This window comes from Oryctolagus cuniculus, chromosome 6, assembly GCF_964237555.1.
Source record: "Oryctolagus cuniculus chromosome 6, mOryCun1.1, whole genome shotgun sequence".
Classification (NCBI taxonomy): domain Eukaryota; kingdom Metazoa; phylum Chordata; class Mammalia; order Lagomorpha; family Leporidae; genus Oryctolagus; species Oryctolagus cuniculus.
The window spans coordinates 47,395,553-47,422,687 of record NC_091437.1 but is presented as its reverse complement, the minus strand read 5'-3'; the positions used below and the strand labels follow the sequence as shown (position 1 = coordinate 47,422,687).

Here is a 27,135-nt window from a genome sequence, read left to right as displayed (position 1 = left end):
CTCTCTGTGTGTAACTCTGACTTTCAAATAAATAAATAAATCTTAAAAAAAATAAAAAAAAATGAAGCAGGGTGCAGTCATCAATTTCTGAATTTCTACTGTGTAGGCCCGAGTTCACATCACCTGCAATCAGGCACCTGAATGAGCACACCCAGGGCTGAGAGAAGCAACCAGTTCCAGCCCAGAGTGCATAAATCCGCTTCTCCCCAATCTCACAGCCTGAGGAGATGAACCCAGTAAGCTGCAGATTTGTTACCAAGCTTATAAATGCCGAGGAGACAGCTCTCCAGCAAAGATTGGCTCGATGAATGCATTGCAGATAAATAATGTATGAAACCACTTCTGTATTAACGGCACTTCTCAGTGACACTAATATTGATGGAAAACATTAGCACGTGTTAGATGGTGTTATTTTCATCGAGAGATGAGAGTTGGCTTCCTGACGTCTAGGCCAGAGAAGTGAGAAATAGCAATTCCCAGCCAATGGTTGTCGCCTGTATGAAATAGGTTCGTATGTTCAAATAAGACCAACACACGGTCTTGGTTAAGTGCCTTGTGGTGGCCACGTGTCTTAGCTTGAGTTTCTGTAACAAAACACCAGAGATTGGGTGACTTAACAATGGAAATGCATTTTCTGTTTGGAGACTGGAAGTCCAAGATCAAAATGCCAACATGGTCAGGTTCTCGTGAGCCCACCCCTCCCCTTCTATGTTTGCAGACAGCTGTATTCTTGCTGTGTTAGAGTAAAGAAAGAAGTGGGGTGGGTCTCTTCCTCTTCCTATAAGGCCAGAGTCCTATTGAATTAGAACCCCACTGTGTGACTTCAGCTAGCCACAATTACTGCCAGAACACCCTTTTTCCACATCCGGCCACACTCAGGGTCAGGACTCCAATGCAGGAATTCTAAGATGGCACCATAGTACCACTGCCAGATAGCTGATTCAAAACCCCTCTTTGGGGGCCAGAGCTGTGGTATAGAAGGCTAAGCCGCTGCCTACAGCACCAACATTCCATATGGTCACTGGTTCGAGTCCCAGCTGTCCCACTTCCAATCCAGCTCTCTGCTATGGCCTGGGAAAGCAGTGGAAGATGGCCCAGGTCCTTGGGCCCCTGCACCCCATGTGGGAGACCCAGAAGAAGATCCTGGCTCCTGGCTTTGGCCTGGCTCAACCATGTCCTTTGCAGCCATCTGGGGAGTGAACCAGCAGATGGAAGATTCTCTCCTCTCTCTCTCCCTCTCTCTCTCTCTCTCCCTCTCTCTCTCTCTTTCTCCTTTGTTCTGTATATCTGCCTTTCAAATAAATAAATACTTAAATCTAAAAAAAAAAGAAACAGAAACAAACAAACAAAAACAGCCTTTTTCCAAAGCTCTTCCTTCCTCGTCACCTTCCAGTCCAGAGGATGGAAAAGGTAAGCATCCTTTTCCCAGTCTCTGCCACCAGCAGCAAGCGTGTGAAAAGCAATGAATTCTGCCTGGGAAGGGAGGAGGTTCTGGGAAGAGAATGTTTTCCGGATAAAAGGGACAGATGTGTTCAGTCAGCACCCCTTGTTTCACTCTCTCCCTGCCCTGACGGGAGACGTGCTGTCTAGGACTGCCGCAGCCATCTTAAAACCCAGGAGCACAGACGAGATCTGCGGCGCCAACAGCCTGGACTGATGGCACCTCTAGCCAGCGCTCATCAGTGCCCACGCTCAACCTGGGTGAAGCCAAACGAGAAAAAGAGGTTTACTGGCAGAGGGCTCTTGCAAGCTGGGACATTTGCTTCACACAAATGAACGCATCCTGGTACTTAGACTCTGTGCTCTGGGCTCTCAGCTGTATAATGTGAACAATAGCAGTACCTACTGTTGTGGGAAGTGGGGGCTTCAGTGAAAATCTCTTCCAAATCTTTCCATTAGGCCTCTAATTTTAAAATGCAGTGGGTCATATTCAACGATACTCTCATTATGTTTAGCAACAACTAAACTTGTCATTCAAGCATTATAATCCTTCTCTTTTCTTGTAATCCACAAATTTTCTTTTTTAAAATCAGCTTTGCCATGACACCACAGCCCTTGTTTTTTCATTGCTTTCATTTTCTTGTGGACTTGTGATTTTTACTTCTGCTCTTGGTGGTCTGAGGGTCTATATTAGCTTCATCATGTCCGTTTCAAGCTCCCCAAGACTTTCTTTCCTCATCAATTGTTCTGTTTTAATAAATAAGAAGGCAAGATGCTATTTCTTACACTCTTGAAGCCATCACAAATAATGCTCAAATAAATGCAAGCAGAAAGTTAAATGGAAAAAGAGACAGATGTGTGGCTTAAAACAAAACATAAAGTAGAAAATCTGGAATCAGGAAATCCAAGTTCAAAATGTCCAATAATAAGGAAATGATCATATAAACAAAAGCACATCACTCTACAAACTACAAATGTGTCCATTTAAAATGAATAACCTGGGAAAATGCTTATGATAGAATGTTAAACCCCAAAAACCAGGACATACACACACAAATTACATTTAAAGGATGACTCCAACAGTATGAAAAAAAATGTGAACAAAGAAATAACTCAAAATGGTGGTCTACAGGCTTATGGATAATTGTTTTATCCTTTATGATTTCCTGAAATTCCTAATTCCTGATTAAAAATACATAATTATTGAATAATAATTTGAATAGTTTGAAATTATTTATACTTTCCTATATTATCAAAATTATTTGCAATAAACTCATATGTGACTTACATAATAAGAAAAATTGATTAGTTTTTATAAGAAAACACATTATTTACTTAGAGGCTGAGCTTAGCAGCAATGCAGGACCAAGAGCAAAAGTACATTATAGTTTCTAAAACGTTACCAACACTGTAGTCTTAGCATGTTTAACAGTATGACTGTGTTCCACAGGGTGGCATGGTCATGGCTAAGGGCTCACTTCTGTTTACCAAAGGCAAGACCAGAGGAGAGGAGCAATTCAGAGTGGGCTTCAATGTGCACTCTTGCTGTCTAGTACCAGTATACTGGAGAAACTGAGGCAGAAGATTTTTCTTTCATCCCTTCTAAGTTTATGTATTTTCCTGTGAATATTTTAGATAAAAATTATCTTTTTATTATAGGGATTGGGTTGTGAGGCTCAGCCTCACCACTTATCAGCTGAATAACACAGAAGTCAGGCAAGTTGAATAATGTCTTAAAAACTCCATTTTCCCTTCTCCAAAATTAGGACTATAAAAGCTACTTCATTGGGAAATGCTATGTTCAGCAAATACACTAATGTACATTAAGGTTCTTTATAAAGTCCCATTATAAACTTACTCAAAAGAACATGGGCTTCAATCAGGCAGTCTTGATTAATGCCCTAGCATTTACTAACACTGAAATTTAAGCAAGGTATATAACCTCCCTGGGCCTCCGTATTCAGATCTTGAAAATGGACACTCCTGTCATTAATGTAAGACTCTAAGATCATGGTAAACTCTTGGTAAAGCCAAATTCTAATGATTTTGCCTGTACTTTCCCAGAAATGATCAAAATTAGCTCCTCCAGTTAAAAGCCCTCACCCCCCCCCCACCCCCAGGGCTTAGGAGCAGAGCTTCCTTCAAAACCAATTGTGAAATCACCTTAGTGCTAAGAAGAGCCAAGAGGAACTGAGTCCCTAACCCTGCCCCCAGCATTCTTCCAGACTCTCTGACTTCCTGGACAGAAGCTCAGAGCTGCCTCCACAATGTATCATCAGAAAAAAGAATAAGCAAGTCTAGACACAAAATAAAACATGACAAAAATTTTAAAAAGCATTGCCCTTTTTAACTAACAATAGTGTGAGTGCTAAGAGGACATGGGAAGCCACTATGTCCCCAAATCACCTAATCACAGCCACCTGGTATAGCAACTGGCAGTGCAGACTAGGAATAGCGTGTCCAACTTCACACCAATGTGAGTAGGTAAGCCACGACCTCGCCATCATCTGAGGATAGCAAATCAATGCTCCCATTATTATCACTTCTCCCATGACACCCCTCTAGCGGTAGCTGAGCTGTTCTCTCCTGAGCACAGAGTTGAAAGGATGACGAATCTGCTACCAAGACCCCATCGATCACGGCAGGAGAGAACGGATAAATTGGAAGGAAGCATCATTAGGATACGGGGCCTGAAGTGGCCTCAAAGAGTGGCTCACAGTATCCACTGAGAGCCTCCTTGGTGCAATCCTCTGAGCATGACGGTTAAAATGACAGATTCCTGCACTGCTGTGCCCATGAGCCAGGGTACGACCTGGGCGTCGTCTTCAGCTGATTTTATGCACCTATGGTTTGCACTTAAAAACCCTGAATCTATCGTTCACCAGTGGAAATGATCACCAGTGATGAGTGAAGTTTGTGGTTCTGCTGTCCGCCTTTCAGAGATGAGCTTCCCAGGACACTGTGTGCACCCCGGCAGGAGTGGTCCAGTAGCTTAGTATCCACCGCATCTCGGTTCTGTGAATGGGGATGGCCTTGGATTGACACTAACTGCTCTAAAACAGGAGTATACCTCAAGGTCAGCCATAGAGTTTGATCAAGCAAAACTTGCTAGGTTCCACCTCAGAGTTTCTTTCTAGTTTCTATGTCTTCAGTGGAAGCTGAGAATATACCTTTTTACCAACTTCTCAACACATTTAAAAGCCATTGATGTCATTGGATGGGTCCCTGGAAAGTAGCATTGAGAGTTCTTCTTTATTGGAGCAGTACAGTATAAACAGAGGACAGAGAAAAAATATCACCTGCTACCTATCACCCACTACCACTGGATTTACACACACACACACACACACACACACTCCCTTCCACTTGCAAAAAAATAAACATCCCACTACACATTGCTCTGTGTCTACCTCCTTGTTAAAACAGCACAGCAAGGGGTTTACTTCTTTTAACAAATGCACAGCACTAGTGTTTCTGCATTCATCACAATGAAGTGTGAAATTTTTCCAATAACTTTATTGCTTTAATTAAACATGCTTAGTGTAAGATTCAAACAACAAAGAAAAATATGAAGAAAGAAAAACACATTCAAACCCCACTACCCCAGAGTTAATTCTTGTTAGTATACTTTTGCAGCTCTTTCAATGTACATATTCCTGTGTATGTTTGCAATTTCACATAACTGAATCATAGAATCCAAGCTATTATGAAACTGCTTTTTCCACTTACATAAGACAGATTTTGATAAAACGAATACAACCTCAAAAATCTTGGGAAACATCTATGCACAGGGAATATTAACACAAATCCTCTTATAAAGCAAAGCATTCTTTTTTTAGAGTCAATTTTTGCCTGCTCCTCACGTAAATATAAGGTTATACAGTGTGTGTACGTGAGAGAGAGCGAAAGCGTGTGCGTTTCTGTATGCCTGTGTTTTGAATTCCATATTTTGTTTACTGGGTCCGCTTTACACCTGCCGTAAGAATGAGTCTTGTAGCGAACTGGAGTGCTGGGTCCAAGTCAGTGTCCACAGCACAAATGGACTGAAACCCAGAGCATTTCGAGCTTCCAATCTTAAGCCCTGGGTGTTCTCCAGCAGTCTGAGACTGCAAACCCAGATCTCTGCTCTCCTTGGAGAGTCACCAATTTCCTGTTTCTAGAATGAGTCACTAAGGGTTCGATAAGCAAAGGTGGAAGTGGGCAGAGTGTGAGAAGGTCCTTGATGTAATCAGTCCAGGGAAAATGTTTGTGTCCCATACTTCCCAGGGGCTTTCAGAACAGCCAAGCACCCCTCTGCATCTGCGAACACTGCTACAGCTTTTTTATTTGACATTGTTTTGTTGATTTGTTCTCATTTTCCAAATGAGGCTTGGGGTGAGATTTACTGTGATTATGCACACAAAGTGCCAAGTACCCTGGCCCACAGGTAGACACTCAATAAACATCAGGGTCACCACCAAAACAGACGAGAATTCATGGGCTGTAGGGTCACCCTGTCGGTCACACCAAGTTTTCATTCTGTAGACTACTCATTCATGAGTTCCCAAGAGACAAATCACACGACTCATTCCTTACCAAATCTAACGCCTACCAAGTCCAGATACTGCCTACCACAGTCCTCTGCCTAAAAGTGAAATCATCACTCTCAGGGCAAAGCTGGGCCTCAGAGCAGACCAGGTTATTTGGCAAGAGCACGCTGCTCACAGGGGTAGCAGGTGGAAGTGCCTTCAAAACGTTTGCATTCCTTTGCCCCAGGAAAAATCAGGAGTTGTGGCAAAATCTAATTGCAACCTCTTTTTGCCTTGTCCAGGATCTGAAGGGACAATGTAGCCCCAATATATTTATAGAAGGCAAGGAATTGTAGGTTCAAGTTAAGGGAGACAGAGTGTAAGAGGGATGTACCCGTGTTTCTCATCTTCTTTCATCACAGATCCTGAAATGATACCAGCACACTTGGCAGGGCATGCTAACGAACGGTTGCCTCCGATTCATTCCATCTGATCCCACAAAGAGGGGGAAGCAACGACAGAACGGTGCTGCCCTGTGTCGCAAGCTTCAGTGAAGTGATTTTCCCAAGAGTCTCCTGCAACAGCACGTATGGCACTGACTGCAGGGCCCGAAGCACCGGAAGTAACCCTTACATGTAAATGAGTAGCGGCAGCCCTGGCAGGAGCGCCTCGCTGACGACACTGCTCACCATGGAACTCGAGGCTTCTCCCAATCCAAGGGGTGCATCCATGCGAACCCCCACTGCTTGTGCCTACAGAGCATGACACGTCGGCCTTCTGTCTTCACTCTCCCAAGTTCCTCAGTGGACTGAAGACATTCTCAGGATCTCTCTCTCCAGTGACCCTCACGTCCATGATGACAGAGATATCCCAGCTGAAGAACTAAATTTCACAGGTCTGACACTGACACAACCCATGGAATTCAGTTCTCAAAGCTGAGGATACACATAGGCTTTCCAGTGACGGCACACAGCCCCCTTCCTTGCCCAGGCTCGCCTCAGCCCTGGAATACAAGAGAGAACAGCCTGGTCAGTCCAGGGCAGCTGCTTCCCAAAACCAGGTCTCACCCTCGGGCTTGTGAGTCCGAAGCATCTAGAAGGGGCGTACATGGTAGAAGGTGCATCACTAGTTGTCATTACACACGACAGCTGCTCTTTCCTGCCTCATGGCTCTTGTATATGCTGCCTTCTAGCCTGGACAACTCTTCCTTCTCTTTTTTTTTTTTAAGATTTATTTTATTTATTTGAAAGTCAGAGTTACACAGAGAGAAGAGAGGAAGAGAGAGAGAGAGAGAGAGAGAGAGGTCTTCCGCCTGCTGGTTCACTCCCCAGATGGCCGCAATGGCCAGAGCTGCGCCAATTCGAAGCCAGGAGTCAGGAGCTTCTTCCAGGCCCAAGGAAGGACTTGGGCCATCTTCTACTGCTATTCCAGGCCATAGCAGAGAGCTGGATTTCTTCCTTCTCTTAACACCAGTACAACCTTAGGTTCTCACTAGTTACTTGCTCAGCAAGACCACCCATGGCACAGACTGCTGTTTGCCTACTATCTGTCCCTCTTCCCTTTCTATGTTTGTAGAATCCTTAATTTGTATTTGGGCACATGGGTATCTAGTACAAAGACTTTGTTTCCTAGACTGGCTCCTGAATGGAAGGAACAGTGATGAGCATTCTATCTTCTTCCTTGCCCTTTCTCGTGGCTTGGGTTGTAGACGTGATGAGGAAGCACCACAGCCTGCACTCCAGAGGAGGGCAGGGCAGCACTCTAGAAGATCCTCAACGCTGCACGGCTTCCACAGGAGCCCTACACTGCTCACATCCACACTGCACGATCTGCGGGAATCAAACAGCACCTGGACTAAGCCACTGGTATTTGGGAGTCTCTGAGAGCATCAGATTGTTATAACTTCATGAACACCCATTCTCTAGCCCCCACTAACTTTCTGCTATAATTTCTCATAACATTCCATCCTTGCCTTTATACTTAGTTACAACTGTTAATTTTTTTGTACAATTATTTGACATTATCTTCCCAATAAGACCATACTTCCTACAAAGCAGAGACTATGATAGCAGTTTTATTAAAATATAACTTCATGGACACACAAAAGTACTTCAGAAAGTTCAAGGAAATTCATATTAAGGAAAAAAAACTCAAAAATATTTTTACCAAAACAAATTTTAGTTCCATTTTTCCATGAACTTTATGAAGTACCATAAGATAACTCAGATATCAAACAATTCACCTGTTCAGTGTGAAGCTGGGGTGGCTGTTTGGCACAACAATTAAGTGGCCCTTGGGAGGCATACATCTTCTACTAGAGTGCCAAATTTCAGTCCCACTTCCTCTGCAGCCAATCCAGCTTCTGCCAATGCATACTACCCCAGGAGGCAACAGATAATGGCTCAAATACTTGGGTCCCTGATACCTACATAGAAGACCCGGATGAACCTTCAGGCTCCTGGCTTCTGCCTAGACCAGCCCTAGCTGTTGTGAGCATTTGGGAAGAGCAGAGGGAAAATCAAGCGCACACGTTCTCTCTCTCTCTCTCTCTCTCTCTCTCTCTCTGGCTTCTCTCTCTCTATCTCTCCCTCCATCCCTCCCTCCCTCTTCTTTCAAAAAAAATGAAAATAAATTTTAAAATTTTTAAAGTATAAAATTCATTCATTTTAATATATTCCCAGAGTTGTAGGACCATCACCAGAATTCATTTTAGGTCATCTTCCTTCCCCTGTACCCATAAGCAGTAACTCTGTACTCTTCCAAAGGCCTGGGCAATCACTAATCTACTTTCTATTTATGTATTACTTGTCCATTCCAGACATTTTATATAAATGGGCTCATATGTGACCTTTGTGACTCTTCTCCCAGTTAGGATAGTATTTTCAAGGGTTTCTGCACGTGTTACCATGTGTCAGTTTTATTCTGTTTTATAGATGAATACCAGCTCACTGCATGGTTTCATCACACTTCATCACCCCTTCATCAGGTGCTGGGAATTGGGGTCATTTCTACTCAGGTCATTTCTACTGCTTTCCAGTTAAGAAGAATGCTTCTAAGAACACACAGGGGCTGGGACTGGGGCGTAGCTGGTAAAGCCATCTCCTGCAGTGCTGGCATCCCATGTGGGTGCCAGTTCAAGTTCCAGCTGCTCTACTTCCAATCCAGCTCTCTGCTATGGCCTGGGAAAGCAGCAGAAGATGGCCCAAGTCCTTGGGCCCCTGCACCCATGTGGGAGACCCTGAAGAAGCTCCTAGCTCCTGGCTTCAGATTAGCACAGCTCTGGCCACTGTGGCCAATTGGGGAGTGACCCAGTAGATGGAAGACTCTCTCTCTCTCTCTTTCTGCTTCTCCTTCTCTATGTAACTCTGATTTTCAAATAAATAAATAAATATTTTTTAAAAATAACACTCACATATGAGTTCTGTGTGTACACATTTTCTTTTCTATATACTGCATGCCTCAGAAGAGAACCGTAGGGTCACAGGATAACTCTGTGTTTAACCTTTTGAGGAAATGCACTGTTTTCCAAAGTGGCCATACTATCTACAATTCCACCAGCAGTACACAAGCCTTTCAATTCTTCTACATCCTCTCCAGTGTTTGTGATTGTCTTTTTTTTTTTTTTAGATTTTTTTATCTATTTGAAAGCTAGAATTACAAAGAAAGAGAAGGAGAGGCAGAGAGAAAGAGAGGTCTTCCACCTGCTAGTTCACTCCCCAATTGGCCACAATGGCCAGAGTTGTGCCGATCTGAAGCCAGGATCCAGGAGCTTCTTCGGGGTCTCCCACGCAGGTGCAGGGCCCAAGCACTTGGGCTGTCTTCTACTGCTTTCCTAGGCACAGCAGAGAGCCAGATTGGAAGTGAAGCAGCCAGGACTCGAACCGGGGCCCATATGGGATGTCAGCACTGTAGGCGGTGGCTTTACCTGCTACACCACAGCACTGACCCCAGTGATTTTCTTTTGATTCCAGTCATCTTAGTGAATGCGATATAGCAGTTAATGGGGTTTTGATTTGCATTTTCCTGATAGCCGGTGATGTTGAGTGTCTTTCCATGTGTTCAATGGCCATGTGTATAGCTTCTTTGGAGAAATGTCTACTCAGGTCCTTTGTCAATTTCTTAATGATTTTCTTTTTACTATTAAGTTGTAAGTGTTCTTTATATTTTCTAGATATATCATAAATAGATAGATAGACAGACAGGTAGATAGATAGATTGCAAATATTTTCTACTTTTCTGCAGGTTGTTTTAACTTTCTGAATGTGTGTATGTTCCATAAAATTATTTCTACCTTCTAGTACAGTGTCTAGATTATCATAGGCACATCAGTGATTTAGAAGGGTAGAAAGAAGGAAGAGGAATGCATTTTAGTCTAGCAGGTAAGACACCTACCTCCCATATTGCAATGCCTAGGTTCAATTGCAATTCCATGCTTTGGCTATTAACTCCAGCTTCCTGATAAGCCATATCCTGGGAGGAAGCAGTAATGGCTCAAGTAATTGAGTTCCTATCACCTTCATAGGAGACCTGGATTATGTTCCTAGCTCCTGGCTGTGGCCTCAGCCCAGCCCTGGTCCTTGCAGACATGTGGGAAGTGAACCAGTGAATGGGAGCTCTCTAACTCCATCTGTCTGTTTATCTCTTTGTGCCTCTCTGCCTTTCAAAACTTTAAAAAAAAAAAAAAGTGTTTTTAAAGCAAGGAAAGAAGAAAGAAGGTAGATACGGGGAGAGAAGGAGGGTAACAAACAGAGAGAAGGGAGGGAGAGAAACTCTTAAAGATCCTGCAGATTAATTTCCTTATTTTATAGATGGGGAAACTGAAAACTTAATGAGATGAGTATGATGACAAGATGACATCATAAAATCAAGAGCTAGAAGTTGGAACAGGGTTTCAGGCTCACCTTGCCTCCTACCAGCCATGAGAACTCACCAGGTCATATACGCTCTCTGGATATCAGAGAGCTCTTCAGGAAACAGCCCTCTCCCCTCAATCAGGCACTGGAAGGAGCAAAGTGAACTAATATAATAATACAATATGTAAGAAAGCACCAGCTGAACATGAACTATAATCACATAGCTAAAGCAACCAGGTCAGGAAAAGGTGGCAGGTGGCCCAATTTCTAGTCCTGGGTGCAGTACAGGGCATCCTAATTCATTTTTCAGATTGTTGTTAATTTCCATCATCAACAGGGAGACTTTCCAGTTCAACTCAGGGAAGGGCGTCACTAAATCAGCCCCAAATCACACAAGTCCTGGGTCTTCCCTTCCACTAAAAATCCAGAACACAAAGTATTAACTCTACTCAATGTAGTCCTAAGTAGGAACTGAGTCTTAGCTACTACTGGATCCTCAGAGCCTGGCACGTAGATTCCAAATACAGTGTTTGATTGTTGAACTAATAAGCAGATAAATGAGTGGCAACTGTGACATGAACTTGAATCTCACAATCTTAACCAACAGAAAGAGAAAGAAGGAAGGGAGAAACTCTTAAAGATCCTGCAGATTAATTTCCTTATTTTATAGATGGGGAAACTGAAAATCAAGTGGGAACTGAGTCTCTAGTTGGGAAGATGTAGAGGCAGCCCCTGCACGCAGCTGGAGGCAGTGAACTGTGGTCATCAGAAAACAGGAGTTTGGTTGCCAGGGTCCATTCCAGCTGAAAGCCTGCAGAGGGGGAACGTGGCAACCACACATCTTCATCTCCAATCCAGCTCACATCTATCCAAGCCGATTGCTGTCCTACATGCATGCCTCTCAGCCCTCTGCTTCTTGCCAGGCGGCACGTTCCCATTCAGCCGTGGCTTTAAGTCAAAGCCCCAGGCATTTTTATTCCGGTTGGATCCACACAATTTGGTGATTCCTGTAAAACCGTCGTATATTGCTCAGATCTCAGCACCAGTTCCTTTTACTCAAAATTATTCCCTAGACACTCAGCCCTCCTCAGGTGGCAAGTCGCAACTTCTCCATCACCCTTAACACAACATGGCCTTTTATACTTTGAAGACACTGGCAGGCAGGGGAGGGTCTCCACTGTTTCAGCTCTGAAAGCGTCCTTCTTTCATATGAAAGAAAACCAAGACACAGAAGAGGGAAAAAGCAGTATCTTCACCTTACAAAGTGCTCTAATTTAGAGGACCCTGTTACAGGAGCCAGCAACACAGAAATCTAATAAAAAAAAAAAAAAAATGGAGAGTCACACACAAAGCAAAGGCGCCGACTGCGTGCCAGACACTAACAAGGCACTTCACCGGCCAATCTCACTCCCTCTCACAAAGCCACAGGAACATGCTATTGCCTCCGCACTTGCTGAAAAAAGGAGAAGGGGAGGAGCAGCAGCCAGAGGAGGGAGGGAGAGGGGGAGGAGAAACTAAACAGTTGGAACACTCACCCTAGCACACACAAACAACTAACACCCTTAACCATGCCTGCCTCTTAGAGACGGGAAGAAAAGGTGTCTTCCCTAAGTATATTGAAAGACTACACAAGGTAACAAGATACACAAATGAAAAATAAGCAACCACAGTAGGCAACATATAATACCAGGATGTACCAAGCCTAGCATCCGGAAGAGGGATGAGACCCCCTGCGGGTCCTGCCAGCTCTGCCTTCACAGTGCACCTTGCACCTGACCTCTCAGCACACATACCACCATTGCCTTGCACCTGACCTCTCAGCACACATACCACCATCGCCTTGCACCTGACCTCTCAGCACACATACCACCATCGCCTTGCACCAGGACCTCAGCCACAGCCTCCTTCCTGCTCTCCTGATTCCACTCACGCCTCTGCAGTCCACCCTTCCAACAGCAACCAAAAGGCTCTTATCAAAAAATAAATGGGATCCCATCCACCCAGTGCATAAAGCTCTCCTACGGCTTCTTGGCACACTGACAACTAAATCCAAACCCTTTAGAATGGCCCACAAGGCCTCGTGTGACCTGGTCCCCACCCCATCTCTAGCCTCACTTCCTGCCACCCTGCCCTCACTCAGCCACCCCGCCCAGCTAGCTGCACCAAGCTGCTGCCTGTGCCAAACACATCCACTCTGGCGCCCTTGGTCTCCCAGACTTTTCTCAAATGTCCCTCCACCAGGGAGTCCAGTCCTAACTGTCCCCAAGGCAGCCACAGCCATGCACACACTCGCCCCCCAGGGTTCACTCTTCACCCAGTTCTCCGACTCAGATCTGTTCTTCTTTCCAGTTAAAGCTGCCTATTTGTTCACTGCCTCACAAGAATGCAAGCTTCGCGGGAGCAGGCATTTGAACCAGAATTATACCCAGCACAGAGCTGGTCAGTTTCTCAACCTTTTTTTTTTCATCACCATCTACCTTAGGAGCCTTTTGAAGGCTTTTCCCCTCTATGCAATCCCAATGCCACAGACACACTGCTGTCCTAAGTGTATGTCACGCTCCAGACACAGACTTCTGTGTTTTTCAGTCCCCGACAGCCAATCTTCATTCATGCCCTTGGCAGGAAGGGCTGCATCTCCCCCATTAAGAACTCATGAAATAAGGTACTCAGTAAACATTTATGGGATGGATACAACAAGCTCAAATGCAAACATGATCCAAGATAGAAAGTTCAGCCAAGGAAGCCAAAAGCCAACTCCCAAGCCTAGCCCTCCAATTCCTACCATGCTATGTCTGCTTACACGAAATAGCCAGGGGCTCAGCCTTTTTGTTTTTATTTTATCCCCAGTTGGTCTAACATTCCCACTTCTCCCGCTAGTTTGGATCCTTACATCCACCTTCCCTCCGCCCTCCTCCCCAAGCATGCAGTAAAACCCAGCAAAGTCCCCCTGCATGCATGCACAATTCATTCTTTCCTTTATCCCAACAAACATCACTGAGTTCCTATGGGAGACAGTGTCTGGAGATGCTTCTGATCCCAGCCTTGCCCTCTGGAAACTTAAGGGTGCGTGAGGGTAGACAAACAGGATGTCTGGTACAGCACACCATATGCGCTGAGAGGAGGAGAGACTGGGCTTGGAGAGGAAGCCCGCTGCCCCCAGTGAATCTCCCTTCCACACCCATTCACTCATTTATGGTTAGAGCGCCTGCTCCAAGCCAGGCCTGTGCTACCAGCTGGGGATGCAGAGGAGACAGGTGTGGCCCCTGCCCTGTCCCACATAATGGGAGCAGTAAAGACTTCATCAATCACCACAGGACCAGTGAAATTCAAACATGGTAAATGCCACCAGCAGAAAAATGTACCTGAAGCCCTTGATGGTTAGAAGTGACAGTTTAGATAATTGAAAATGAATCTTGATGTGAATGGAATGGGAGAGGGAGCGGGAGATGGGAGGGATACGAGTGGGAGGGAAATTATGGGGTGGGGGAGCCATTGTAATCCATAAACTGTACTTTGGAAATTTATATTTACTAAATAAAAAATAAATAAAAACTATATTTGCAGCAAAAAAAAAAAAAGAAGTGACAGTTTAGGGGCAGATGTTTGTTGCCACGGTTAATAGGCTGCTTGGGATGGCATCATTCCATATTGGAGTGCCTAGCTTCAAGTTCCAGCTCCACTTCCAATTCCAGCTTCCAGCCAAGGCACACCTGGGAGGGAGCAGGTGACGGCTCAAGAAGCTGGGTGCCTGGCATCCTCAAGGGAGACCCCTATTGAGTTCCAGGCTCCCAGCTTCAGCCTGGCTGCTACAGGCATTTGGGGAGTGAACGAGCAGATGAGAGAGCCCTCTCTTTCCCTCTCTTTGCCTTTTTGTGTGCTTGTATCTGCCTTCCAAATAAGTAAGAGAAATGTACTCTTTAAAATTTGTTTAATTAAAAAATTTTAAAAGTGATATTTAAGTAGCAATCCTGCAGGGTAAGCAGCCATGGCTTGGTGCAGATAGGTAAAAGGGAATCCCAGGCAGCAGGAATGTTCATGATAGGTTACAATCCGGCACGGGCCGGGCCCTTCAGCGGAAATCACTATCGAAAACAGGGATGGCATCGGTGAGGGAGCCCCAGGCAGGCAGTCTGTGTTGGCCTCGCTTAGGAACGTGGAACTAAGAGAGAGGAAGAGTAAAGGAGGTGACCCAGATGGCACTGTTTAGACATTCCGGCTGGGTGTGGCAAGCATCTGGGAAGAGGACCAGGAATAGTCGTGAGCACCTATCATGTGACCACAGAATTTACCACGTGATCCTGCGGGTCTTGTACGCATCAGGGCAGGTTTCAGGAAACTGAGAGTCTCACTTTCAACCTCCTTCAACCCCTCCCCATGACAGCAGCACATGGCACCCAGTTCACAACCGGAAGACATGTCTGTGGTCAGTATTTTGTGATAACAAATTCCATGCCTTTATGATGATTAGCAACTTCTCTCTCCCCTGGGAAAGCTCCCCTGTTCCCAGCTGCATGCCCACCTTTGCCTAATGGACATGTTTTGTTTCTAGAGACCACCAGTACGTCCAGATGCCCCCATTCCTGGCTCCCTGCACAGTCACTGCACCGTGTGGGAAGGCAGACTCAGGGGCCGTGAGCCACTTCCTGGACCCATCTCTGCCCCCGGCCTGGGCCGTACCCAGCCCCCCGGGCCCTTCACCTCCAATGTGGCACTGAATTTGTTGCCATGCCGCTGAGGCAGCCAGTTGAACAGGAACTCCAGGGGCAGAGCCAGACCATTTCTCGCCAGAGTGGAGAACAGGGCAGAGCAGCTCGGCAAAGCAATGGCCTCTCATTTACCAGAATGCACTCTGCGTTATGAGCCATTCTGTCAGCTTCATGAGATTTGTATTCAGAAAACACAGAAACAAAAGAACAATACCAAGATCTTTTAACCACTGCCCAATTACATTTATCAACATGATGGCTCCATCCATTATTAGCATTTCCCCAGTGCAGAGCAAGCCCAGGAAAATCGTAGTGGTGTAAAACCAAGGAAAAGCTGAATTCGCCTGTAAGACAGATTCCTATTGTGGAATTCTGTTGAACAAATGTATAATTTATCCTTTCAAGAGAGATCCCACACCTGGTTTTGTTATGGCGCCTTTTGGTACAGAAGCTATTTGTCACTATTTCCAAGATTCCACCTCTTCTCACCTATGTTTCTACATTTGAGAACCAACAAAAAATAACCCAAAAGTCGGAGCCAGCTCTGCGGCATAGTTGGTAAAGCTGCTGTCTGCAGTGCCGGCATCCCAGCTGCTCCACATCAATCCAGCTCTCTGCTATGGCCTGGGAAAGCTGTAGAAGATGGCCCAAGTGCTTGGGCCTCTCGCCCGCGTGGGAGAGCCGGAAGAAGCTCCTCGCTCCTGGCTGCAGATTGGCCCAGCTCCGGCCGTTGCAGCCATTTGGGGAGTGAATCAGCAGATGGAAGACCTCTCTCTCTCTCTCTCTCTCTCTGCCTCTACCTCCCTGTAACTCTGCCTTTCAAATAATAAATAAGAAAAACTTTAAAAAAATAATAACCCAAAGTTGTTATAAAAATGACTTTGCCAGAGCCTACCCCTCTCCCCTGCCGCCAAAAGAAAACTAACTAGTCTGGCATTTTGTTTTTGCTGTATACAACTAGAATAATAAAGAAATGGGTTTCCAAAAGGTAAGGATTTTAAGAGAGACACTTATCTAGTATAACTTTATAAATTCAATATCCCTTCAAAAGTAAATCAACCTTGGTCTTCCAGTTCACGCCCAAAAGGTACAAAGGAGATGCATGCAAATTGCTTTACATACTCACTATAAAAAATAGAGCCCCTTATGCAGCACTTTATTCTTTTTAATAGTCTTCATAATTTCTCACTTAGATCTCTGCCCTGTGCCTGAGGAGGAACGCCAGAACAGAGCTGAAAATGTTAAAGAAACGGGGTCACTACATCTTTGCCAATAAGATGACACTGAAGAGCAACCTTCCAGTGCCGAACTCTGCCAGCCATTTCTGTAAAGCTAATTTCCCCGAGAACCATGAAATGAGTTCTTGCAATGAAAAGAAACTTTACAAAATACAACTCATGACACAAAATAATGGCAGCCTATGCACCTTGTGCCAGGTACCCCTAGGCTCTGCGGCCCAGAACACAAAAATGTGTTTAAAGTCACAGAAACTATCAACTGCTGGACTCACTAGGCAATAGTGGGAGATCTCTCCCTCTGGTCTTTCCTACTGTCCATTTCAAACTTGGGGATCCCTTCCTGTTTAAAGCTGGCAGAATTCTAATTCCATAGCCCTGTTCCCATGGTCTTAATGTCTTTCCTTCCACGTGTGGGCTCCACCACCTCTACGGGACCAGCCTCTGGAGCAAGACCCTCCCTTAAGGCCAGCATCCCCCCAAAAGACTTCTCTGACAGCCTCCCTGCTTCCACAGCCTTTGATGCCCACCACTGTGGAAACACTGCCTTCATGCCATCTCCGGACCACACACTCTTTGAAGCCCCAAAAATTGTATTTGACCTGAATATAACCCTTGTCCCTAGCACAACACTTGGTTCCTGGAAAACACTCAAATAACAACAGTTCTCATTGTAGCCAAGATGTGTGAAGTGCTTAGAAGATGCCTGCCTCTGGACTATATGGATTATCTCACTTAAAACCCAAAACAAAGCTGTGAGGTTGGTAATATTCTCGTCATTCTGTAGGTGAGCATCAAGGCTAGGAAAGCTCCTATGTCTTTCCTAAGGTCACACAGCTGGCAAGTAAGGATCTGGGATTTCAGCTTAACCAGCCAACTCCAGAACCCAGAACCCAGACTCCCACCCACTCTGCAGCTCTGGCTAAATGAGCCATCTGCATGTCATGTGTGAACCCAGTACATTTCTCCTTCCTCTTCAAACCAAGCTCTGGTTTCGCTGGAAGAAAGGAGTCCTTTGGACAGAAGTAGAGACAGCCCGCACTGGTCATCATCAGCCAGATCTTGTCACACTAGACATAATTGTCCCCACCAAAAGGGCTCTCCAGCAAGCTTAAGAGCAAACATAATGGTTTTACAAGAGCTTAAAAAAAAATCTGACATGAACTGCTGGAAGATGAACCTTCCATCCCCCTCTGAGTTGCAAGATGATGCTGTTTTAATGGAAAATGAGCGAGGCATTCCCAAAGCCATCAAGTTAATGAATCAAGTAAAATCCTCAGTCTTCTCCTCATCCCAGATTTCTATCTTCCCCACTGCCATTACCACCCTGCTTAGAAAATCATTTCTGGCCCTTTCTGCTGCTCCACAGAGCTGGATTGTCACTTAAAGGCCTGTTAGCAAACTGGAATTGCTGTTCTGTCGCTGCAAATAAAATTCCCAGGCAGCTCAGACAAGTATATCATGGGGACTGATTAATTAGCAGTTATGGAGTCCTGAAAATAGAGCTCCATTTCATTAACACAGACATGTAATTTTTTGGTGAATATTGTTGTGATTGAAACATATTTGCTCCATGGTGGGGGAGCTACGGATGGAGGTGGAGGAGAAATGCGAAGTCTGTGTGTTTATTAGGAGTCAGATCAAATATAAGGGAGTTCTCAAATCATGTAATGATTAACACAGATCTGGGAGGTAGGCACTATTCCTGTATGTATTTTGCCCATGCAAGATGGGGGGCCATAAAAGAGGGGGGCCAGGGCTAACAATCTGAGCAGTGGTTCTCAGTTGGGGGTGGGAGAAATGAACTCCCAGGGGAACCTGCAATGTCTAGAAATGCTTCTCATTGTCATGATGTCGGTGTTCTGAGTCAGGGGGCATGTAGTGGACAAAGGCAGGACAAAGGCTGCTGAGCACCCTACATGCACAGGGTAGCCCCCTACGGCCCCCAAATGTTCATAGTGCTAACACAGAGAAACTGACCCCAAAGCTTTGTCATTGCTATTGTACCCAAGGTCTGGCTCAGACAAAGGGCGTTCTGTTTAAGAGGCAAATCGCCATGACCAATGCCCTTACCTGAGTATCAGTGGCAGTGCTACTGCCTGCAGCAACTGGTGGATGGAATTTCACTTCCCTGAAAACTGAAGGGAACCCCTTAAAATTCCTGTGAGAGGGGACTACGTTGTGGCACAGCAGGTAAAGTTGCCGCCTGTGATACCAGCATCCCACAGAGGCACCACTTCGAGTCTTGGCTGCCCACTTCTGATCCAATTTCCTCCTAACACCCTGGGAAAAGCAGTGGCAGGTGTCCCAAGTACTTGGACCCCTGCACACACAAGGGACACCAGGAATAAGCTCCTGGCCCCAAGGCTTCAGCCCTACCCAGCCCTGGCCATTGCGGCCATCTGGGTAGTGAACCAGTGGATAGGAGGTCTCTCTCTCCCCCATCTCTCCCTCTCTAACTGACTTTCAAAAAAATAAAAATAAATCCTTTTTTAAAAAAGAAAATCCTTGGGGCCAGCGTGGTGGCGCACTAGGTTAATCCTCTGCCTGTGGCGCCGCCATCCCATATGGGCGCCGGGTTCTAGTCCCGGTTGCTCCTCTTCCAGTCCAGCTCTCTGCTGTGGCCCAGGAGGGCAGTGGAGGATGGCCCAAGTGCTTGGGCCCCTGCACCCTCATGGGAGACCAGGAAGAAGCTCTTGGCTCCTGGCCTCGGATAGGCATAGCTCCAGTTGTGGCGGCCATTTGGGGATTGAAGGAAGGAAGACCTTTCTCTCTGTCTCTCTCACTGTCTGTAACTCTACCTGTCAAATAAATAAATAAAAATCTTAAAAAAAAAAAAAAAAGAAAAAAGAAAATCCTTCTGATAAAACTAATAAATAATAATAAATAAATAAAACTTCTGGCCGACGCCGTGGCTCAATAGGCTAATCCTCCACCTGTGGTGCCAGTACTCCGGGTTCTAGTCCCGGTCGGGGCGCCAGTTCTGTCCCGGTTGCTCCTCTTCCACTCCAGCTCTCTGCTGTGGCCCGGGAAGGCAGTGGAGGATGGCCCAAGTGCTTGGGCCCTGCACCCGCATGGGAGACCAGAAGGAAGCACCTGGCTCCTGGCTTCGGATCAGTGCAGCGCACCAGCCGTGGCAGCCATTTGAGGGGTGAACCAACGGAAGCAAGACCTCTCTCTCTGTCTCTCTCTCTCTCTCTCACTGTCTAACTCTCCCTGACAAAAATAAATAAATAAATAAATAAATAAATAAATAAATAAATAAAATAAAACTTCTTTAAAAAGCCTTGCGAGATTTCAGTTTCCCTATCGAAAGCTATGAACACTCTAGTGACTATAGTTCAACATAGGACATGGGGCAGAGATAACAAATGCATCAACAGAGTAAAAGTGAGCTTCTGTAAAAACATCCGTGCACATGCTGGAATTTAGGACAAAATACACTCTTCTTTGAAAGCAGAGGCGGATGCACAGGAACTCCATGTGCATCTGTGTAGCTCTTCTGAAAGTCTGAACCTGGCCTCTGGGCAGGGGAGAGTTTGGCACAGCTGTGAAGTCACGGCATGGGACACCCAGATCCGTGCCTCTGCTTCTGATTCCAGTGTCCTGCTAAGGGAATCAGTCTGGTAGGCAGCAGATGATGGCTCAAGTGCTTGATTTCCTGCCGCCCATAGGGGAGACCCAGATTGAGTTCTGAGCTCCTGGCTTTGAGGGAGCCCAGGACTAGAAGCAGGCCAGACTGGCTCCATCACGCAGCTCCTTACCAGCGTATACACACTAAACAAAACAGGATGGAGCCCATTCTAACAAATACTTACCAATGGACAAGATTCAGGTTTTGAAAAAAATAAGTTGGAAAAGGTTCTATTAAGACTGTCCCTGCAAAAGCAGTAGAAGATGGCCCAAGCCCTTGGGCCCCTGCAGCCACGTGGGAAACCTGGAGGAGGCTGCTGGTTCCTGGCTTCAGATCAGCGCAGTTACGGCCATTGTGGCCATTTGGAGAGTGAACCAGCAGATGGAAGACCTCCCTCCCTCCCTCCACTTCTCTGTGTAACTGACTTTCAAACAAATAAATAAATAAATATTAAAAAAAAAAAAAAAAGATTGCCCTGCCTTCACAACAGCTAATGTAGAACCACCACATTCGCTCTCTGGGGAGGTCATGCTACAGACATACAAATACCCCCAGAATGCAAGGCCTCAGCAGTCTGGTCTCTCTACCAGCTTCTCTGTTTGCTCAGAGCTTCTCTGTCTTCTTGCTCAAATAAAGCTCTGCTTCCTGTCTACTCACTATTGTGTCAGGTCTCGAAATCGTCATAAACACCAGGACATCATCAACCCGGATTCATCTCACCCGTTTTCCTGCAACAGCCTGAGCCTGGCCCAGTCCTACCTGTGGCAGCCATTTGAAGAGTGAACCAACAGACGGAAGATCTCTTTCTGTCTGTATCTCTTTCCATCTCTGAGTCTCCTTTTCTTTTTTTTTTTTAAGATTTATTTATTTATTTGAAAGGCAGAGTTACAGAGAGGCAGAGAGAGAGAGAGAGGGAGGGAGAGAGGGAGGGAGAGAGGTCTTGCATGCACTGGTTCACTCCCCAATTAGCCCCAACAGCCAGAGGTACGCTGATCCGAAGCCAGGAGCTTCTTCCAGGTCTCCCACACAAGTTCAGGGGCCCAAGGACTTGGGCCATCTTCTACTGCTTTCCCAGGCCATAGCAGAGAGCTGGATCAGAAATGGAGCAGCCAGGACTTGAACCGGTGCCCATATGGGATGCCAGCACTGCAGGCGGCGGCTTTTCCTGCTGAGCCACAGCACTGGCCCCTTCCTGACTTTCAAATAAAATGGAAATCAATACACGAAAACTTTAAAAATAAAACTACCCTAAAGTTAAAAGCTTATTAAAAACTAAGCAAAGGGGCCCAGCATTGTGACACAGAAGGTAAGATGCTGCCTGGAATCCCATATCAGCGCCGGTTCGAGTCCTAGCTGCTCCACTTCTGATCCAGATTTCTACTGATGTGCCTTAGAAGGCAGCAGAGGATGAACCAAGTGCTTGTGCCCCTGCACCCACGTGGGAGACCCAGAAGCTCCTGGCTCCTGGCTTTGGACCAGAGACCAGCCCAGCTCCACCATTTGGGGAGTGAACCAGAGGAAGGAGGATTTTCTCTGTCTCCACCTGTCCCTGTCAACTCAGCCTTTCAAATAAATAAATACATCTTTTAAAATAAATAAAAACAAAGCAAAGGAAAAACTGTTCTCTGTAGATGAAAACGTTCACATTAGATGGTGTCACATCATGTATGAAAATACACTTCTGGATGAATGAGTTAAGTGCAAATAATGTGATTAACAACACAATAAAAGTTTCAGAAGTAAATATAGAGTCAAATTCTGTAACCTCCACTTGAGGAAAGCCTTTGTCAACAAGGCACAAAAACCATTAAGGAAAAGCCTGACAGGTTGCAGACTCCCTGCATGGCAGCAGTATTCTCATTTAGAGGGGCGAGGAGCATCAGTGCAGCTAAGAATCAGAACTGTTGTTGCAGCTTCCCTCGGGGGGAGAAATTTCGCAGCCAGAGCTTCCATTCTCCGGTTACAGAAGGCACAAGGAAAGGCCCTTAGGGAACACCCATTGGCATTCCTCCCTAATTAGCTTTAGATTCTGGAGGAAATTCTCCCTCCTGGTCTTCCCGCTCCCACTGGGGGTTGGAGGAAGTCTCCAGCATGGGGTTGGAACAGTGCGGATGCACAGGTGCAACCCCAGAGCCCATTTCTGGGCCTCGCTAGAACAAAGGGGTCTTTTCTTGTTATGTTAATGTCTGAACTAATCTGGGTGACATTTTCTCCAGCAGTGAAAGCAGCTTGTTGCAGACAACTACCGCTGCTCCCTGCACACCAGGCCTACCCCAAAATGGCGGCAGGTGCATTGACTTTCCCCAGTACCCAAAAAGACAAAGCTATAGAAACTGTTCCATTTCATGCCCAAAACTCTGGAATTAGCTTCCCCTGAGACCTGCAAAGTTTTATGCTTAAACCTCCAGAAAATATTAAAGATCCAAGACACTCAATTTTTTTCAACACAAGCTAGTATTCTTATTTCCTTTAAGGAAATAAGAATATCTGTAAGGATGTCAGCTTTTGGCGGAGTTAAGGAACCTGAGAAAGATCTATACAGGCATATGAACAAAGCCCTCTGCCACCCTTTGAAGGTCGATTCATCCATCTGCATTTTCCTATTATCTTTTCTTGGAAAATCGAGACATCTTTCTGGAGGAAGGATATTACACCAGAGGCACTCTGGATGGAAAAGTTGGATATCAGATGAGTACCTATTGGGTAGTCAGGTATTACATAAATCAAGAGTCTCAATGTACTTAGCAACAAAATGGATACAATTCACTCAACCAATATTTAGGGGTCAGTGTTGTGGTACATTAGGTTAAGCTGCCACCTGTTACTCCAGCATCCTATAAGAGCACTGGTTTGGGTCCTCACTGCTCTACTGCTAAACCAGCTCCCTGCTAAGGTGCCTGACAAACAGCAGCAGATGGCCAAAGTACTTGGGTCCCTGCCATTCACGTGGGATTCCTGGATGGAGTTTCAGGTGCCTAGCTTCTGCCTGACCCAGCTGTGGCCATTAAGGCCACTTAGGGAGCAAACCAGCAGATGGAGGATATCTTTCCGGGGGGAGCAGGGGGTGCTGTGGTTTAGCAGATTAAGCCGCACCTGCAGCTCTTGCATCCCATATTGCCACCAGTTCTCATGTTCCAGCTGCTCCACTTTTTATACAGCTCTCTGCTAATGCACCTGGGAAAGCAGCAGAAAATTGCCCAAGTGCTTGGGCCCCTGCACCCATGTGGGAGACCTGGAGGTAGCTCCCAGCTCCTGGCTTCAGCCTGGCCCAGCCCCAGCCATTACAGCCATTTGGGGTGTAAACGGGCAGATGGAAGATCTCTCTCTTTCTCTGTCTCTCCCTCTCTCTGTAACTCTTCCTTTCAAATAAGAAAGAAAAAAAAAAAAAAAAACACTGCTTGGGACACACAATCTCATACTGGGGTGTCTGGTTATAACCCAGCTTTAAAAAAAAATCTATTTGTCTCTCCCTCAGTGTCACTCTGCCTTTCAAATAAGTAAATCTGTAAAAATATATATTTAATAAATTTTTATGAGATGCAAATTCTACCATCTCTGTGAATATTACAGATTTTTCTCCATTGTGATTCAAAAAGTGACCCAGAACTGACTTTGAAGAACCACACCCAAGACTGGAAATTGCTGACAGCAGAGCAAGCAAGCATTGAGCACAGATGTAGTCCAGAGGCCCACTCTGAGATGAGAATACAAAGAGCCCAGAGAAGCTGGGAGAAGACAGCCATCCAGGTAGGCTAGCCCTGGCCGGGCCTGGCCTTCCCGGAATCCTGACTTGAGTGAGGACCAGGTATCAACCACACCACATGCTAACAACCTGAGCAAATCCAGAGGAACCCAAGCCAATGTTTCTACCGCCTTCTTTCTCACCTGCTTATCGGTTCCAAGCAGTGTCAAGCATAAGAACAATGTGATTTCAAACACTAATAAATGAGCAAATGAAGTCATTTCTATTTAACAACCCACTGAGCACAACTTGGAGGCACAAGATCAGCATAGCACTTCAATCAGAGGAGTCTGGGGCAAAAGCGAAGAAGGTCCCCGGCAGACAAATGAACTACAAACTAATGGATGTTGAACGTACGTTGAACGTGAAGGGCCCAAGTGACAGCAAATACAGTAAAGCAATCATTAAGCCCATCAAGGATTCAAGAAAGAACAGTTACACTATTTGCCAATCAATATGCAAACCAAGTATGTAAAACAGATTTTTTTTTAAATTAAAATTAAAAAGCTCTTGAAATTCAAAGACAAGACTGAATGAGATGGCCGGCACCACAGGCAGAGGACTAGCCGAGTGAGCCAAGGCGCCAGCACCCCGGATTCTAGTCCCAGGGCTTCGGTTCTGTCCCAGTTGCTTCTCTTCCAGGCCAGCTCTCTGCTGTGGCCCAGGAGTGCAGTGGAGGATGGCCCAAGTGCTTGGGCCCTGCACCCACATGGGAGACCAGGAGAAGCACCTGGCTCCTGATCAGCGCGGTGCGCTGGCGGTAGTGGCCATTTGGGGGGTGAACCAATGGAAGGAAGACCTTTCTCTCTCTCTCTCTCTCCCTCTCTCTCACTGTCTAACTCTACCTGTCAAAAAAAAAAAAAAAAAAAAAAGACTGAACGAGATAAGACCAGGACTATGGTAAACAAGAGGTAACAGCCCTATTTCTCGGCCCCAAGCCCCCCAGAAGGCATCGCATCTACTGTGCGATATTTTCCCGCTATTGTCACTGCCACAAGGTTTGTAACTCGCTACACGGAGGCCACAGTCCACAGCTCCAGCGGATAAAGCAAGCTGTTTTATCATCCATACAGATTCTAGACCACTCCCCTATCCTACCCCAACCCGAAAATAACAACAGGTTAAAAATACTGTTCTTTTGGACATAGAGCCACATCGTAACCAAAGCTCTGGAAGTATCTCCACGCCAGTGACGCTGTCATACAGACCATGACAAAAGTCCCACCTGCTTTAACTCTCTTGTCATTCAACACGCCTTAAACATCGTGATGATATCTCTCATGTGCCATTTACTTTGCAATAATCCCTAGTACAAAAGCCTGCTGCCTCTCAGACAGAAGATAAGTACACAATAAATCAGCCTGCAATGATTATTTTTTTCCCAGCTCCTACTCATGGAGAGCTCCTTAAATTTCATCTTATTTTATCTGTTCCAACTCTGCCACCCTTCGCCCCCTCCTCATTTAGCTACTGCCTCCGGCCCCTCCAGCCCACCCCTCGGACGTGGCTCACTGCCCAGGTTTTACCGCACGGCTCGGCCCTGCTGCCGCCATCCGGGGAAGGGAGAGAGCTGTCCTGTGTCTTGGAGGAAGAGCATCTTTCTGGAGAAAGGCTCTTGCTCACTGAGGGAGAGGAAAGCACGCACAGGCCTATTTGCATATGCTTTTATTCCATTTCCACACCCTGCACGCTAACGCTCTCTGGAAAGTCCCTTCTCAATTCCCTCCTCGGGCAGCGAAGAGGAAGAGGCTGGGCCGGAATGGAAGGTTCCAGCCTGGCCATGTCAGCATCTGCCTGGGGGAAAGCCTCCAGTTCTCTCCTGATGTCTGCCGGCTCTGGACCCACAGCCTGGAGCCAGCGACCCTCTTCCGGTACCCCCTTGGGAGCAGACGGCTGCTTGGCCCGAGCGCTCTAGAGAGTTCGGTGCAAGATGCTCGCGCTCTCCTCCAGCCTCCTCTGAGGAAGTTCTGGTCAGGCGCTCCCTCCCCGGGCTTCCTGTCTGTACTCCCCGCAGCCCTACGGGGAAATCCCGAGAGCTTTATCGGCAGCCCAACGAGCCTGTTGGCTTTTCAAGGACGCTCAGGCTGAGTTTCGGCCAAAACCTCAATTTAACGTTAGCCAAAAATAAATAAATAACATGTGCTGGCATTTAGGAGAGAGAGAGAGAGGAACCCATCAGCCTTTAGGGCGAGGATCAGGCAGAAAGATCTGTTTCCTCTGGATTTGCTCAACATTTGAACAAAGGGGTGCTTTGAACTGCAAACTAGCTGCTGGCTAGCCGGCAGGAGGCCCAGAAATCTCTCCCCGCCACCCTTCTCCCGGGCTGTGAGGCTGTCTTGGGTCCCAGTTTCCAGGGGCCTGTGCCAGACACCAGGCACTCTGCTGAGCTTCCCAGCCCCAGCAATCCCACCAGGAAGCCGGGGACTGGGATCTCATTTTACCGAGAAGGGGATTTTACCTTCGCTGATGTCAGGGAGACTTGCCCAAGGTCACACACAAGGTTACTGAGCACGTCCATGGATCCCCTTCGCTGTCCTAAACCAGGAAGGCTTACAGGGCCCCAAAATGTGCCGTCTACAAATTCCCAGTGCTTCCTTGAAAATTTGCTCATCGGCAGAAAAGAGCCAGTTCCAAGGATTTTGCTTTCGGGTGGAAACAACATCCCTAACCACCCAGGAAGGTGTTTGTAGCAAATCTGGCTTGGTTCCCAAAAAGCTAGTTCAAACTTCTATTACAAATAACTTTATTAAGGGGCTGGCACCGTGGCATAGTAGGCTAAGCTTCAGCCTGCAGTGCTGGCATCCCATATGGGGGTTCCAGCTGCTCCACTTCTGATCCATTTCTCTGCATATGGCCTGGGAAAGCAGTAGAAGATGGCCCAAGGGTTTAGTATGGGAGACCCAAGAAGCTCCTACCTAGCTCCAGCCCCAGCCATTGCGGCCACTTGGAGAGTGAACCAGCAGATGGAAGACCTTTCTCTGTGTCTCTCCCTCTCTCTGTCTGTAACTCTACCTCTC

The 27,135-nt window shown here is 46.3% G+C and overlaps 1 long non-coding RNA gene and 1 other non-coding gene across 4 annotated transcripts; both read right to left on the bottom strand.

The window, feature by feature from the left end:
- Window positions 1-425: 425 nt before the first annotated feature.
- On the bottom strand, window positions 426-26,831 carry LOC138850055 (uncharacterized). Of its 3 annotated transcripts, none has more exons than XR_011389426.1 (2): window positions 10,850-26,831; window positions 426-6,951 (listed from the first exon to the last, which is right to left on the bottom strand). It is a non-coding gene; the product is annotated as an uncharacterized lncRNA (long non-coding RNA). The 3 variants fall into 3 exon arrangements; XR_011389427.1 differs by having other exon boundaries at window positions 10,879-26,831; XR_011389428.1 differs by having other exon boundaries at window positions 25,650-26,831.
- Window positions 6,823-6,880, bottom strand: MIR146A (microRNA mir-146a). The gene has a single exon (NR_162540.1). It is a non-coding gene; the product is annotated as a microRNA mir-146a (primary transcript).
- Window positions 26,832-27,135: the final 304 nt, after the last annotated feature.